This window comes from Montipora foliosa, chromosome 6 (assembly GCF_036669935.1).
Source record: "Montipora foliosa isolate CH-2021 chromosome 6, ASM3666993v2, whole genome shotgun sequence".
Taxonomy (NCBI): Eukaryota; Metazoa; Cnidaria; class Anthozoa; order Scleractinia; family Acroporidae; genus Montipora; species Montipora foliosa.
The window spans coordinates 13571996-13584495 of NC_090874.1; the positions used below are offsets into that span (position 1 = coordinate 13571996).

The window sequence follows — 12500 nt, forward strand, 5'->3', positions numbered from 1 at the left end:
TGATTGGCTAAAGGCACTCAGGCGAATCACGTTGCCAACAACACGTCAGATATTTAGGTAATTTCGTGTTACACGAAATTCAGTCACGGTGCGCAATGACTTTTGGGCAAATGTGGGCCTCTTAAGCCTGTTAAATCCGAAAGTAAAGGGGGCCGTTCCTTTCGGGATTCTACGGTATGACTTGATTAGGTCGTAAAAATATCCTTGGCTCAGCTTTTCTTGTTAAGATATCTAATGCGGTTTTGCGGTTTGAAATTATTATAACCAAAAACCGAACAGGCAGAAAAAGTTCCCTGGCCCCTACCGAGTAGGAATTTTTGTGAGCACCAAAGTTAGTGTACTGATATGTTTGTAAACTAAGTTAGGCTGTTAGCTTGGCTGGCATGGATTTCGAATGTTGTCACATGACCCTTACCGTGTATGGTTTATTTTGCATTTCATGATCCTCAAGCAACTATCGTAAAGTGAAGTATATATGATGGAACTGAACACATGGCCTTTAATTTAACAGAATCTGACTCCATGGAAAGTTGATTGACTAAGGCAACGAGTTTGATATGAAGCAATTTGCTGGTTACGATGTATTTGCGGAAAACAGTTACTTGAGAGTGTTGTATCGGTCGTTGATATTTTTCAGTCGACTTCCTCTCTGGAAAAAACGACGGTATCGCTTTAACAAAACGCACAGCTCACTGGCAAATAACGTCGGATCGATTTAACTTATGGGATACACATGGGTAGCTCTTGAATAGGCGCTTTTCTGCCTCCTTTTCTGCACTCTAGGTTAAGACTTGCCAGTGTTTTTCGTCATTTCCTTTTCCCCATATAAGCCATGTAAATTGTCCATTACGATGCCAGCCGAGTCTTTCTACAAGACATTTTACGCTGCCTGTGGTTCAAGAGGCCCGTTGCTTAAAAAGTTGTTGTTTTAGAGCCGAATCTTATCCATTTTGACAACACATATAAGGACACTGCCACAGTTTAAACTGGTAGGACCCAAAATGCACAGTGTTTAGAGATATAAACAATGGTCTAATTTTCAACGCGGTTTAGAAAAGGCTAAACGCATAACACGGGGAAGCAACGTCCAATGAAAGCTAACAATGAGCAAATGGCAGCTTTCTTAAATTTACGAAGGGCAACATCATTATCGCCAAAGAGCTAAAAAACTTTAATACATAATTCATTACAGAGCCACCCAACTACTTTAAGATGAGGGCTCCTCAAACGTCATATGATTTTGATAGTGTGCAAGAAGAAGCTCCTCGCTGCTCAATTCTTCCTGGCACACCCAGCAACCGTGTTTTGCACTCTCTTTTGAACTATGTTCTTGCCAAGTGCAGGGGCGATAGACCTCTAGTTTCCGTTCATTTGCACTTACAGAACTTCTGAAGCGAAAGACTTTCCTACTAGCTTAGGTTTATAACGCTTCTGTCCAGTATGCACATTTTTATGTTAGCTCCTTCGCAAAAACACTTTCCACAAGAATAGCCAGTGTGTAATAGGGCTTCTCTCCTGTATGCACCCTTTCATGTGTCCTTAAATTTTGACTTTGACTAAAACACTTGCCGCATTGTTCGCATTCAAAAGGTTTCTCTCCACTATGCACTCTTTCATGTATCCTTAAATTTTGACTTTGACTAAAACACTTGCCGCATTGTTCACATTGATAAGGCTTCTCTCCAGTATGCACTCTTTCATGCTTCCTTAAATTTCCTAAATCACGAAAACACTTTCCACATTGTTTGCATTGGTAGGGCTTCTCTCCAGTATGGATTCTTTCATGTGTCCTTAAATGGTCTGCTTTGCCAAAACACTTTCCACATTGTTTGCATTGGTAGGGTTCCTCTCCAGTATGCAATCTTTCATGTTTCCTTAAATCTCCTGATTGGCTAAACCACTTGTCACATTGTTTGCATTGATAAGGCTTCTCTCCTGTATGCACTCTTTCATGTATCCTTAAAGTTTGTGCTCGGCTAAAACACTTTCCACATTGTTTGCATTGGTAGGGCTTCTCTCCAGTATGCATTCTTTCATGTTTCCTTAAACCTCCTGCTTGGCTAAAACACTTCCCACATTGTGTGCATTGATAGGGCTTCTCTGCAGTATGCACTCTTTCATGTGTCCTTAAATTTGCACTTTGACTAAAACACTTGCCACATTGTTCGCATTCATAAGGTTTCTCTCCAGTATGCACTCTTTCATGTGCCCTTAAAGTTCCTACTTGTCTAAAATACTTTCCACATAGTTTACACTGATAGGACTTCTCTCCTGTATGCACTCTTTCATGTGTCCTTAAAACTCCTGCTTGGGTAAAACACTTGCCGCATTGGTTGCATTTATAGGGCCTCTCTCCAGTATGAACTCTTTCATGTTTCCTCAAAGTATCTGCTTGGCTAAAACACTTGTCACATTGTTTGCATTCATAACGCTTCTCTTCATTATGCACTTTTTCGTGTTGCCTTAAATTTCCTATTCGACTAAAGCGCTTGCCACATGTTTTGCATTCATTAGGTTTCTCTACAGTATGGACTTCTTCATCTCTCGTACGACTTCTCTCTTCCTTGAGACAGCTCCCACTCTTTGTACACCAAGAACCCCTGTTGAAAGTACGGTAGTTCCTGTGCTCAACTGATGTTGACATCATTAACAGATTGCGATGTACCTTAGCACTAAAATACAACAGAAAAAGAAGTCATTTTCACCTCCAACGTCCAACCGACAGGTTAGTCAAGGTCAAGTCATTGGTCACCTTTTAACTCACAAACGATTGATAGGAGGCTAATAAATAGACGACCAGCAAGGCCACACGTGTAAATACAATTGCGTTAACAGAAGATATTAACGTTAAGTAAGAAGATAACCAACCACAAGTAATTACAATTGCGTTAAGTGTGGGACACCCAGAGTTTGTTATTTAATAGTAATAGCAGCAGTTTCACTAGCAGCCTTTGTGGCTTCCCTAATGGTGTTTTTATTAGAATCCGCCTTACAAGAAGGGGTTTCTCTCCACTAACTGGAACATTCACTAGTCAGCAGGTATTTTGGGGGGAATTATGTGTGGGTGGATGGTGAGTTGAAGAAAAATCATAGACAAAAGTTAGGGTTAGTCTGTAAAATGAGGGGGAGATGTTCACAAAGCAAACTCTCAACCCCACAATAAGGTTAACAAAAGAAACAAACTCTGTGTGAAATTAAAAACTTTAATTGCAGAAACAGCCAGATGGTACATGTAATCGAGTAGGAGGGAAAACAAATAATTATTTGACCATGGAAATTATTCGTTCTTACAATAGGAAAGATAAATATGAAAAATCTTTACACTAAAATCTTTGTTCTTAAAAAATAATATATGATATCTAATTGCTTGCAAGGTAAGTTGGATCAACTTTGGATGATATGGGGCAGATCGACTCTGGGGTTGGGGCGGATCGACTCTGGTGATGCGGGGCGGATCGACTCAGGGGCGGATCGACCAGTTACCATGATTTGGGATTAGAGTGCTCTCACCGCAAATTACATAAATTGTACTCAATGCAAATAGTATGTTAATGTCTACATGAGATTGTTATTATTGGTGTTTAAAGAAAAGAGAGCCAAATTTTGATGAGTCTGCTTTTCAAACACTTACATTATAACAGAAATGACAGTGTCTGACACTTGCTGAGTGCAGACCCCAAACTAACCGTAACTCACAGTTATTGAAAGCTAAACGTTTTATTTAAAATGGGTGCTTAGACTTAAATACTTTTTAAAATCGGTATTTGTAGGCAGTCTGCAGTTGTCATACACCTTAGAAATGATCAGCTTTATTATTACCAGCATTTTTTTTGAGACATGTGATATTGAGTGTTCTTATCTGGATGAAATTCTTATGACATCTTTTATCTGTAAGTAGCAGTAATAATTTTTGTTTGGAATGTGACTGAGATTATGAATTATTTTTTCCAAGAAAACTGAAACTTTTCACTATATTTATTTGTTCATTAACAGTTCAAATTGGAGGTGGGTACAGCTGGGAATTGGTTCATTAGAAGATTGCTGGGAGGTTTGGGCAGAGAGTTGGTTACATAAAGTGCTGAGGCTAGCCAAGAAGATGCCTTCTTCTTGCAACATACAGTACCTACCACTACATGTATCATCTATGGGAGAGGAGTTCGAGGAAACCCCCGATAAAAGAAAAGGTTGGTGCCATGAAAAAATTCCTTTGAGGCACGTTTCTGTAAAAAAGCTGTAATGCAGTCAAACAACTGAAAGTCTGAAAGACTTAGAAGCTGATTGTTGCTTTTAAACAAGTGATGCATATAGATATTTACAAATAACTCACATACGTAAATTACACTTTAACAACTAATTCTTGACAGTCACTGCAATAAAATAATTATAAAGCACTGTCTGAGTTACAGGCCTGTGTACGTATAGACTAATGCCTGGCTATTAGCGGAAGATGATGCTACAGTTTTATTTATCCATTGTCTCACCCAAGATCTGCTTTCAGTTTAAAATTTTGAAATACTGTTAAATGAGATAATTCTAAATACCTCATCACACATAATTTTTTGGAAAAGTGTTGAAGACAAAGAAAGCATCTGGCAATATATTTTCAAGATTTGTTCCATGAGTTCCACCACTATATGTGTACTTTTATCATTATGACAAAGTTAATTTGATAGTAAACTGAGTTACTCAATGAATCAAGAAAAATGTTACAGATACAGTATAACCTCATGCAAGTACCGGTATTACATGTGGTTCCATTTATTTGGTACACCAAAATGGGTGGCTGGTGTCTTTTGTTTCTCAGGATTAGGAATGTATTAGATTTGTGCTCTCTTCCTATTTTGTTAGAATATTGTGGACTGATCTTAATTTTGGAAGGAGTTATACTAATCATTATTCTCTTTAATTACTTTAAAGTGGTACTATGATCAAATTTTTACCCCTTGATTTTTTGAGTGTATCACATAGAATTCCATGAAAGAACAAAAACGCCATTTACCGTTTGCAAATATCTTCACTAGTTCTGGAGATATTTACCGGTAAGTTTGAAAAATGGGTAAAATATGCAAATGAGATGATTGATGACGTTATACACTCAACCCAATATTATATTAAGTATATAAATAGAGCTACTTTGGCCAATTTGCAGCACAGACCATTGAAACTTGGTAGTCTAATAGTTCTACAGGAAACACACCTATGGCTGTAAAAAATTCTGTTCCCATGGCAACTCATTCTTTTCCTGTTCCCATCCACTTGATTTCAAAACGTTCGTGATTTTCAGCTTGAAAAATGTTAAACACGGCCACAAACTTGAGCTAACATATTAATATGCTTGCTGGATCATGCATATGAAGTGCTGTTAGCAAATATCAAAATGGAACACCAAAGGTGGCCAGAAAAGCTTTTAATATGGGGGAGGTCTGGAACCCAATATGATGCCATGGTAACCTAACAGTTAAGCTCATATTGTGGAGAACATTTAGTAGAATCTTACTGATAAAAATCAGAAATTTCTGATACAAATTGGCTGAGATATCTCTTTTCATCATATTTGAAGAAAATTTGGTTGAGTGTTTGACGTCATCACTTGGCTAATTTGCATATTTTAAAAACTCGAATATCTCTGGAACTAAAAGAGATAATTGAAAATTTAAGTAAACAGCATTTTTCTTCTCACGCAGACTACTTGTTTATGTTTTAAAATGGCTTAGATAGGAAAGATGCGATTTTCGTCATAGTACCACTTTAAAGGATTATGAGTCAATCAATGGAGAGGTTCTAAAAACAACATTTGCAAGGATTGTTGCTTCTGGCACACTAATTGAACTAGAGACATTTACCTTGTGGCAGAAAGCAAGGTTTTGTTAAAACTTTCATTTGCTGTAATTGTTTTGCTGGGAGCATACTTAATTATCAGCTTAATCTCAGGGTTGTTTTTCTTCTTTTTGGAAACAAAAAGTTTTTACTTTTTTCTTAATGTAAATTATCAGCTTAAGTTCTGACTTTTTTTTCTTTTTGGAAACAATTCTGTTAGAGAAAAAAAGAACACATTGGTAAAGTTCAACGATGCCAAAATTTTTGCACCAGTTATCCTAAGGCATGTTCCATTTTTTTTACGTTTGACTTCTTTCTGTAAGAACTGTCTTGTATTACATGTACATAAAACCACATTTATCCAAGTATGTTGTATGCTTTAGTTTTTGTAATTGAAGTTAGATTTTGCAGCCATCTGTAATCAAAACACATACCACTCAATTTATCTTTGTTTAAGGCAAGAACACATTCAGCTGATTGCCATTTTATTGTTTCCTGAATAATTAGAATAAAGATATCTTTGACTTTTGCGATGTATTTGTATGTGTATACATTGTATTTATCATGTGCACTCTTTGCAATCTTATGATTAAAATTACCAGTATAAGATGCTTCATTGTAAACCTGGTCTTTTCTTTACATAACATTAAGAGAAATCTGACTATAAATGAAGGTACAATAATAGGTCTAGTGAGGGTGAATGTGTTCTGTAGAAAGAGTAAATATTACTCTGACAAGGGGAGTAAAGTTTAAGGGATTTTACTCTTGAAAAGGAGTGGTTTTGTACCTTTTTGTCTCACCCCAGTTTTGGAGTTAATTTAACTATGTCGAGGGTAAATTGAGCTCCATTTAAAGAGTTCAATTCACTCCATTAGAAGGATAAAATTTACTCTTGTATTAGGGTGAATTTTACACCACAGGAGGGGTAAACAATACTGGAGTAAATTTTTACCCCAACAAAAGAGTAAAAGATATAGGAGTACATTTTACTCCAAAAACGGAGTAAGCAGTACCGGAGTGAATTTTACTCCAAAAATGGAGTGGTTTTGTACCTTTTTTTTTTACTCCCTTTTTGGAGTTAAATCTACTCCTTGAAAATAACAGTGTAAAACAACCAATTGCGACAGCCAATTAACTGGGGAGATTACCTCTTTTGCCTCCAACACTTCAGGCTCCAGTTATTCAAATGATCAATGGCGCTATCCGCCGGACAAATCACTATCACTCTTTTGCGTGTAAATAAATTATAAGGATTTGTATGGGAATCTCCATAACAAACTGAAAAACATATTTACACGCAAAAGTTCTATATAAAAAAGCCTCACTTTATTGTCGTGCTGACTTTCTCACTTCTTGTGTGGTTATTTGCCTGATTGAATCTCAACTTCCCAAGTTGTCACTCCTACACAAATTAAGGGATATTCGCTGGACCTTGAAACTTGGTCAAAGAGAAGTAAATTTATGCGTGTGGCCATTGCTGGAATTTGAGCGTGACTGATGGCGGAAAAGTATGATTATATCAGCGAGATGTTTGGTAAGCTAGAAATTACTTTCCAGTCTTTCCTTTGCGTGTGTACGAGTGACAACCCGGGAAGTTGAGAGGTCGCTTAAATCACATTCAATCAGGCAAATAACCACACAAGAAGCGAAAAAGTCAGCACGACAATAATGTACGGCTTTTTTGCATGTAAATACCTTTTTCAGTTTGTTATGGAGATTCCCATACAAATCCTTATAATTTATTTCCCTCCAATCTGGGCCGCCTGTGACAGGCGAGCGCAGCAAGGTCTATGCGCCATGACCTAGGGCCAATTATTTTGCTGTCCGGCCCGACCTAAACTCAGTCAAGTTTGGACAAAATTAGTAACAAGAATTTATCTAATATGTTGTTTGCATTTAATTTTTTGGCTGTAAATACCGGTAACTTGGATGTTTAAAAGCGAGGAAACCCCTAAAATCGCATCACATGGAGCAGTATGTGTTCCTAGCAGGGCCGTACGGCTTTTCCGGCCCTGCTCCCGCTAATGCGTACAGCCCTCATACGAGGATATTCCAAATAGTTTTACAATGTAATAACATGGACGGCAAAATTACTGAATGCTGATTGTAAAAGAGAGCAAAATTTCACAATCCCAACGTCAGTGGCTTCATAGCCAACCCATTCTCTACTTTAAATTAATGACTATCGTTAATTCGTAATTTGCTATAAATTTACTATAATCGTTAATTTAGAAGACTGAAAGCTTGATATGGATTATGGGAAATGGTCATACAGTCAAACCTCTATTAAGCGGTCACCCTCGGGAAATAGCCAGGTGACCACTTAATAGAGGTTTCCTAAAATAAAACGCGTAAGGTGGCAGAAATTGACCAGGGGCCCGTTTCTCGAAGGTCCCGACAAGTTTTCGACCCGAAAAGCTGTGGCAAAAACTTCAAACCTTTCATATCTGTTTTATGCACATTCATACATGTACCAGAAGTTTTTTTTACCTCTCTGCCTTTAAATACCGATCACCAGTAACACAAAATGTGATAACAGTATCTTCATGGGAGTAACAGTTTGAAGGTGACAGTTATTCTTCTGGTTGGTTGCAAAGGAAACTGATAAGAGAGGAATTCGACGTGTGTGCCGGTTGAGTCACCACAGAGATGTGTATTTTTACATAGATAATGCTGTGGTTGCGTTTGACTGCGTTTGATGAATTGCAAAAGAAATTGGACACGCTTCGCTTATCTTCCTGTCCATAAATATGCCTTTTACTGACTGTTGTCGTGTAACAAGGTGACCGTTAAATAGAGGTGATTTAAAATAAAGTTAGACGTTTGGGAAATCCAAAGGGTGACTGTGTCCGCTTAATAGAGTTGACCGTTTAATAGTGGTCAAATTTACAGTAAACACCGCAAATTTCCGGAAATTGATACATGACCGCTTAATAGAGGGTGTTAATAGACATCTTTGTATGGACATAGAACTCGAACCTGGGAATGTTTATTAACCCGTCACCTAACCTGAACCAGTTGACCACACGACCGCCATCTGCTGCTTTAAAGACCACATGATAATGCTGTCTGATCACTCGGCAACAAGCAATATTAAACACCGCGAAACGCCAGTTTCCAAACTTCAAGAAAAAGCTAAAAATTTTAAAATCAAAGCTTAGGCTTGAAAGAAAACAAACAGCGGTTACAAACATTTTCATTTTATACTTGAAGTCACTTCTGATGATGTATGTTGTAGCATACGAAACGTCAAGTATAAAATGAAAATATTTGTAACCGCTGTTTGTTTTCTTTTCCTGCTGAAATTGAAATGGCCAAAGAGCAAAAAGCTTAGGCTTATATTATTAATTTAGCTTAGGCCTAATTACCTTTTAGCAGGGATATTCTATGGGAAACTTAAATGTTTTTATTGAAAATGCGGTGTTTTGATCTTCAGTAGCGAAGTGGAAAGAAGCAGTTCCTATAGAGTAGAACCTCTGGGTTCAATCCAATCCATGGATATGACTTTTTATTTTGAATTCTTATTTTCTCTGCTACCACAAGTCCTGGGACACCGTGTCCTAAATTAACGATACTAGTATAATAAATTCAAAGCAAATTACGAATTAACGATAATCGTTCATTTAGAGATGTCATCATGTTGTCATACAGTGCAGTTCAGTTGGTTAGAGCGACGCACGGGTGTCGCCAGGTGGCGGGTTCAAACCCCCTTTGAAGTCCTGAATTTTATCAAGCTTCTCTACACAATTGCTACATTTGCAAAATTGCGTTCATAAAGTAAAGTAAAGTAAAGTAAAGCAACCATATTTAACGTCGATAACTCGTAACAGTAATTCAACTGACAAACCTGAGGTCGACGGTGCGCTCATTTTACTCCCCCCTCTCCATCAGTGCTCCGTTTTACGGGTATTTAAAGCTACTTAGCTACACGGAAAGGAAAGAAGTCGAAACAAGGATGCGAGATCCGGGAATCGAACTCAGGACCTCTTGCACCAAGGCCGCGCACTAACCGACTGTGCCATCCTTGCTCCTCATAAGCTGCGAAGATCATAACTTCAATTGATTTCATATCCGCAGTTCAATAAATGATTTATTTCATATATAATTTCATTCTTGATTCATTCATCACGGAAACACACTTAACTGCGAAGATCATAACTTCAATTGATTTCATATCCGCAGTTCAATAAATGATTTATTTCATATATAATTTCATTCTTGATTCATTCATCACGGAAACACTCCTAATGTCAGTGGCTTTATACAGTTGCTTGGTTGGTTTGAGCGTCCCACCGGTATCGCGAAGTCACGGCTTCAAATCCCGTTGAAGTCCTGAATTTTTCAGGCTTCTCCACAAAATTATATTTTATATAAGGTAATTAATAAATAAAGATTACTATACATAATTCACATACAATCTTTTTTCCAAAATTATAACCAACAATTTTAAAATAGTTTGCTAATAATTGAAAGAAACCTATTTATTTTATCAAAAGGATAAATGCCCACCTATGAAACACTGCATTTGGGGTGTTCCAAGAAATATTTAAATTGTCATTTCTTTTTCACACTAACGATGTGCCCTTAGAAAAAATATTTTTACATTAGAAAACTTTTACTGTTCTTCACATGATGTGGCAAGCGCTGAATGTTTAAAAGTTGATCAGCTACCAGGTTTAACACAATATTCATGAATGTATGTCGTCTGTTTACTCAAATAGAGGTTTTGCACGGCAGCCATGTTGCATGGCAGGAACAATAGATTCTTTTTCCTATGGGAATAAATGTTCTTTCTAATGCAAAACATTTTCATTGTTCCTGCCATGCAACATGGGTGCCGTGCAAAACCTCTATATTACTCAAATATTAAGGCTCTTTTTACGGGTACTATTACATGTGCCACAGCATGCCCAATGGGCTTGCACTAGGAGTCTTTGCATTTATAAAAGAGTCAGAGTCAGAGTCCAGAGTCAGAGTCCACTATATCCTCCTTGGATGTTTCATCAAAAGATTGCATCTCAAGGCCTTTAGTTGAATGAATTTAATGTCTTCCATCAGGGAAGGGGAGCAGGAGCCCCACATCACAATGACATAGAGAGTCATTTTGTTGTTGTATTATACATGTACATGAAGTTGATTTTTTGTAGTATTGGTTTTGGTAAAAATTTCATCTGCCTCAAGAAAACAACTCTCTTGGACAATGAGCTATATGTATAGAATAACTAAATTGTTAGATGTAAGTCCTAGTAATCTTGTGCATTGGGACTTTGTACTTGTAAAGTACAGCTGTAGGCTCTTTGTAACTGTGTTTAGCAAGCCTTAACACTAATAATTTTTTCATATAATTATCTTCTTAAGCCTTTTGTCGGGATTCCCATACAAATCCTTATATTTTTGTCGGCCATACTCACACTGAGCTTGGGGCGCCTGTGATTTATCTGGCAGATAGTGCTATCCATTGTTTGAACAATTGAGGCCTGATAAGTGTAAGGATCACTTCAATCTTTCCTCTATAACCTGCACTTCATATGCGCATTTCTTTCTTTCAGGATATGAATAGACCACGCCTGACAGCCTGATAATTTCTAAATTTCCTGCTGATCTCAGTGAAATATTTGATTTATGCAATGCTAGTAGGCAGTGCAGCCCAGGGGTTAGGGCACTTGCCTTGAGATCCGGGGATCCCAGGTTCAAGATAAGTTCTGACCACCGGTTGAATTTGTTCCTGGTAGTGCCTAGTTCAACTTCTCAGCTACACTTGTAAATAGCCAACTGGTTTGCCTCTGGTCAGTTGGGATTCTTAACAGTTGTTGTTGAATGTTCTGTTCTGTCATGGTTGTTTCACTGGCCCTGAAAAGCCCATATACATGTAGCGTGTGGTCAATTAAGTATGTATGTATATATGTATGTAACGCTGTAGTTTAGACTACTGAGAAGTTGTCAATTACAGCCATCAATCTGTTCAATCTATTTCTGTGAGTGCTCGGTACTCTATGCAAATCTCACCATACATGTATTAAGAGCCCACAGACAGATTTTTCATGTGTTGCTAAGGAAGTGAAATGTTACTTCCAGTGACTGAGGTCATCGTATCAATAGCTGACCAGAAAACGCTCTCACCAACCTGGAAAATTTGATAACAATCTCCTACCGGGTAATTCTTGTTTGCATCCAAGGTTTTTCCTCGCCCTTCCTCGCGCTTGTTATCAGATCAACTGCGCACGCATAAATGAACTGACTTCCGGTTTGAGAAAAAGCTAAATTTCCGGCGGTCTTTAAATTGATTTTTTTTAATATGGCATGTTTCACCCCCAAATACAGAATATACCTAAGCATTGATTTCTTCAAATCACCTTTTTTAAAATGTTATAGGTATTTGAGTGTCGCTTATATGTTTCACAACTTCTGGAACTCAGGACACAAGGAAAATACTTTAAAAAAGATAACTTGTTACATTGTGAATTTTTTCATTTCATCATATTTTGTGGATTGTAAGAGCAGCACGTGATTTCGTTTGTGTAAAAAAAGGGGTCACCGATGATCGAAACAAGTAAAATCGATGTGATGTTGCAAAGCTCTTGAAAAATTTTGTTGGTCACGATTTTGCGTGACCTGTCGGCGAAGAACTGGAACCCAAGACAGGATCGATCGGTGAAAGGTTTTTGGTTTTTGAAAAAAAAAAT

At 37.5% G+C, this 12500-nt stretch overlaps 1 pseudogene; it reads right to left on the reverse strand.

Annotated features, from left to right (window-relative positions):
• The window catches only part of LOC138005053 (zinc finger protein 709 pseudogene), a 32558-nt pseudogene that overhangs the window by 19082 nt on the left and 976 nt on the right, over positions 1 to 12500 (reverse strand).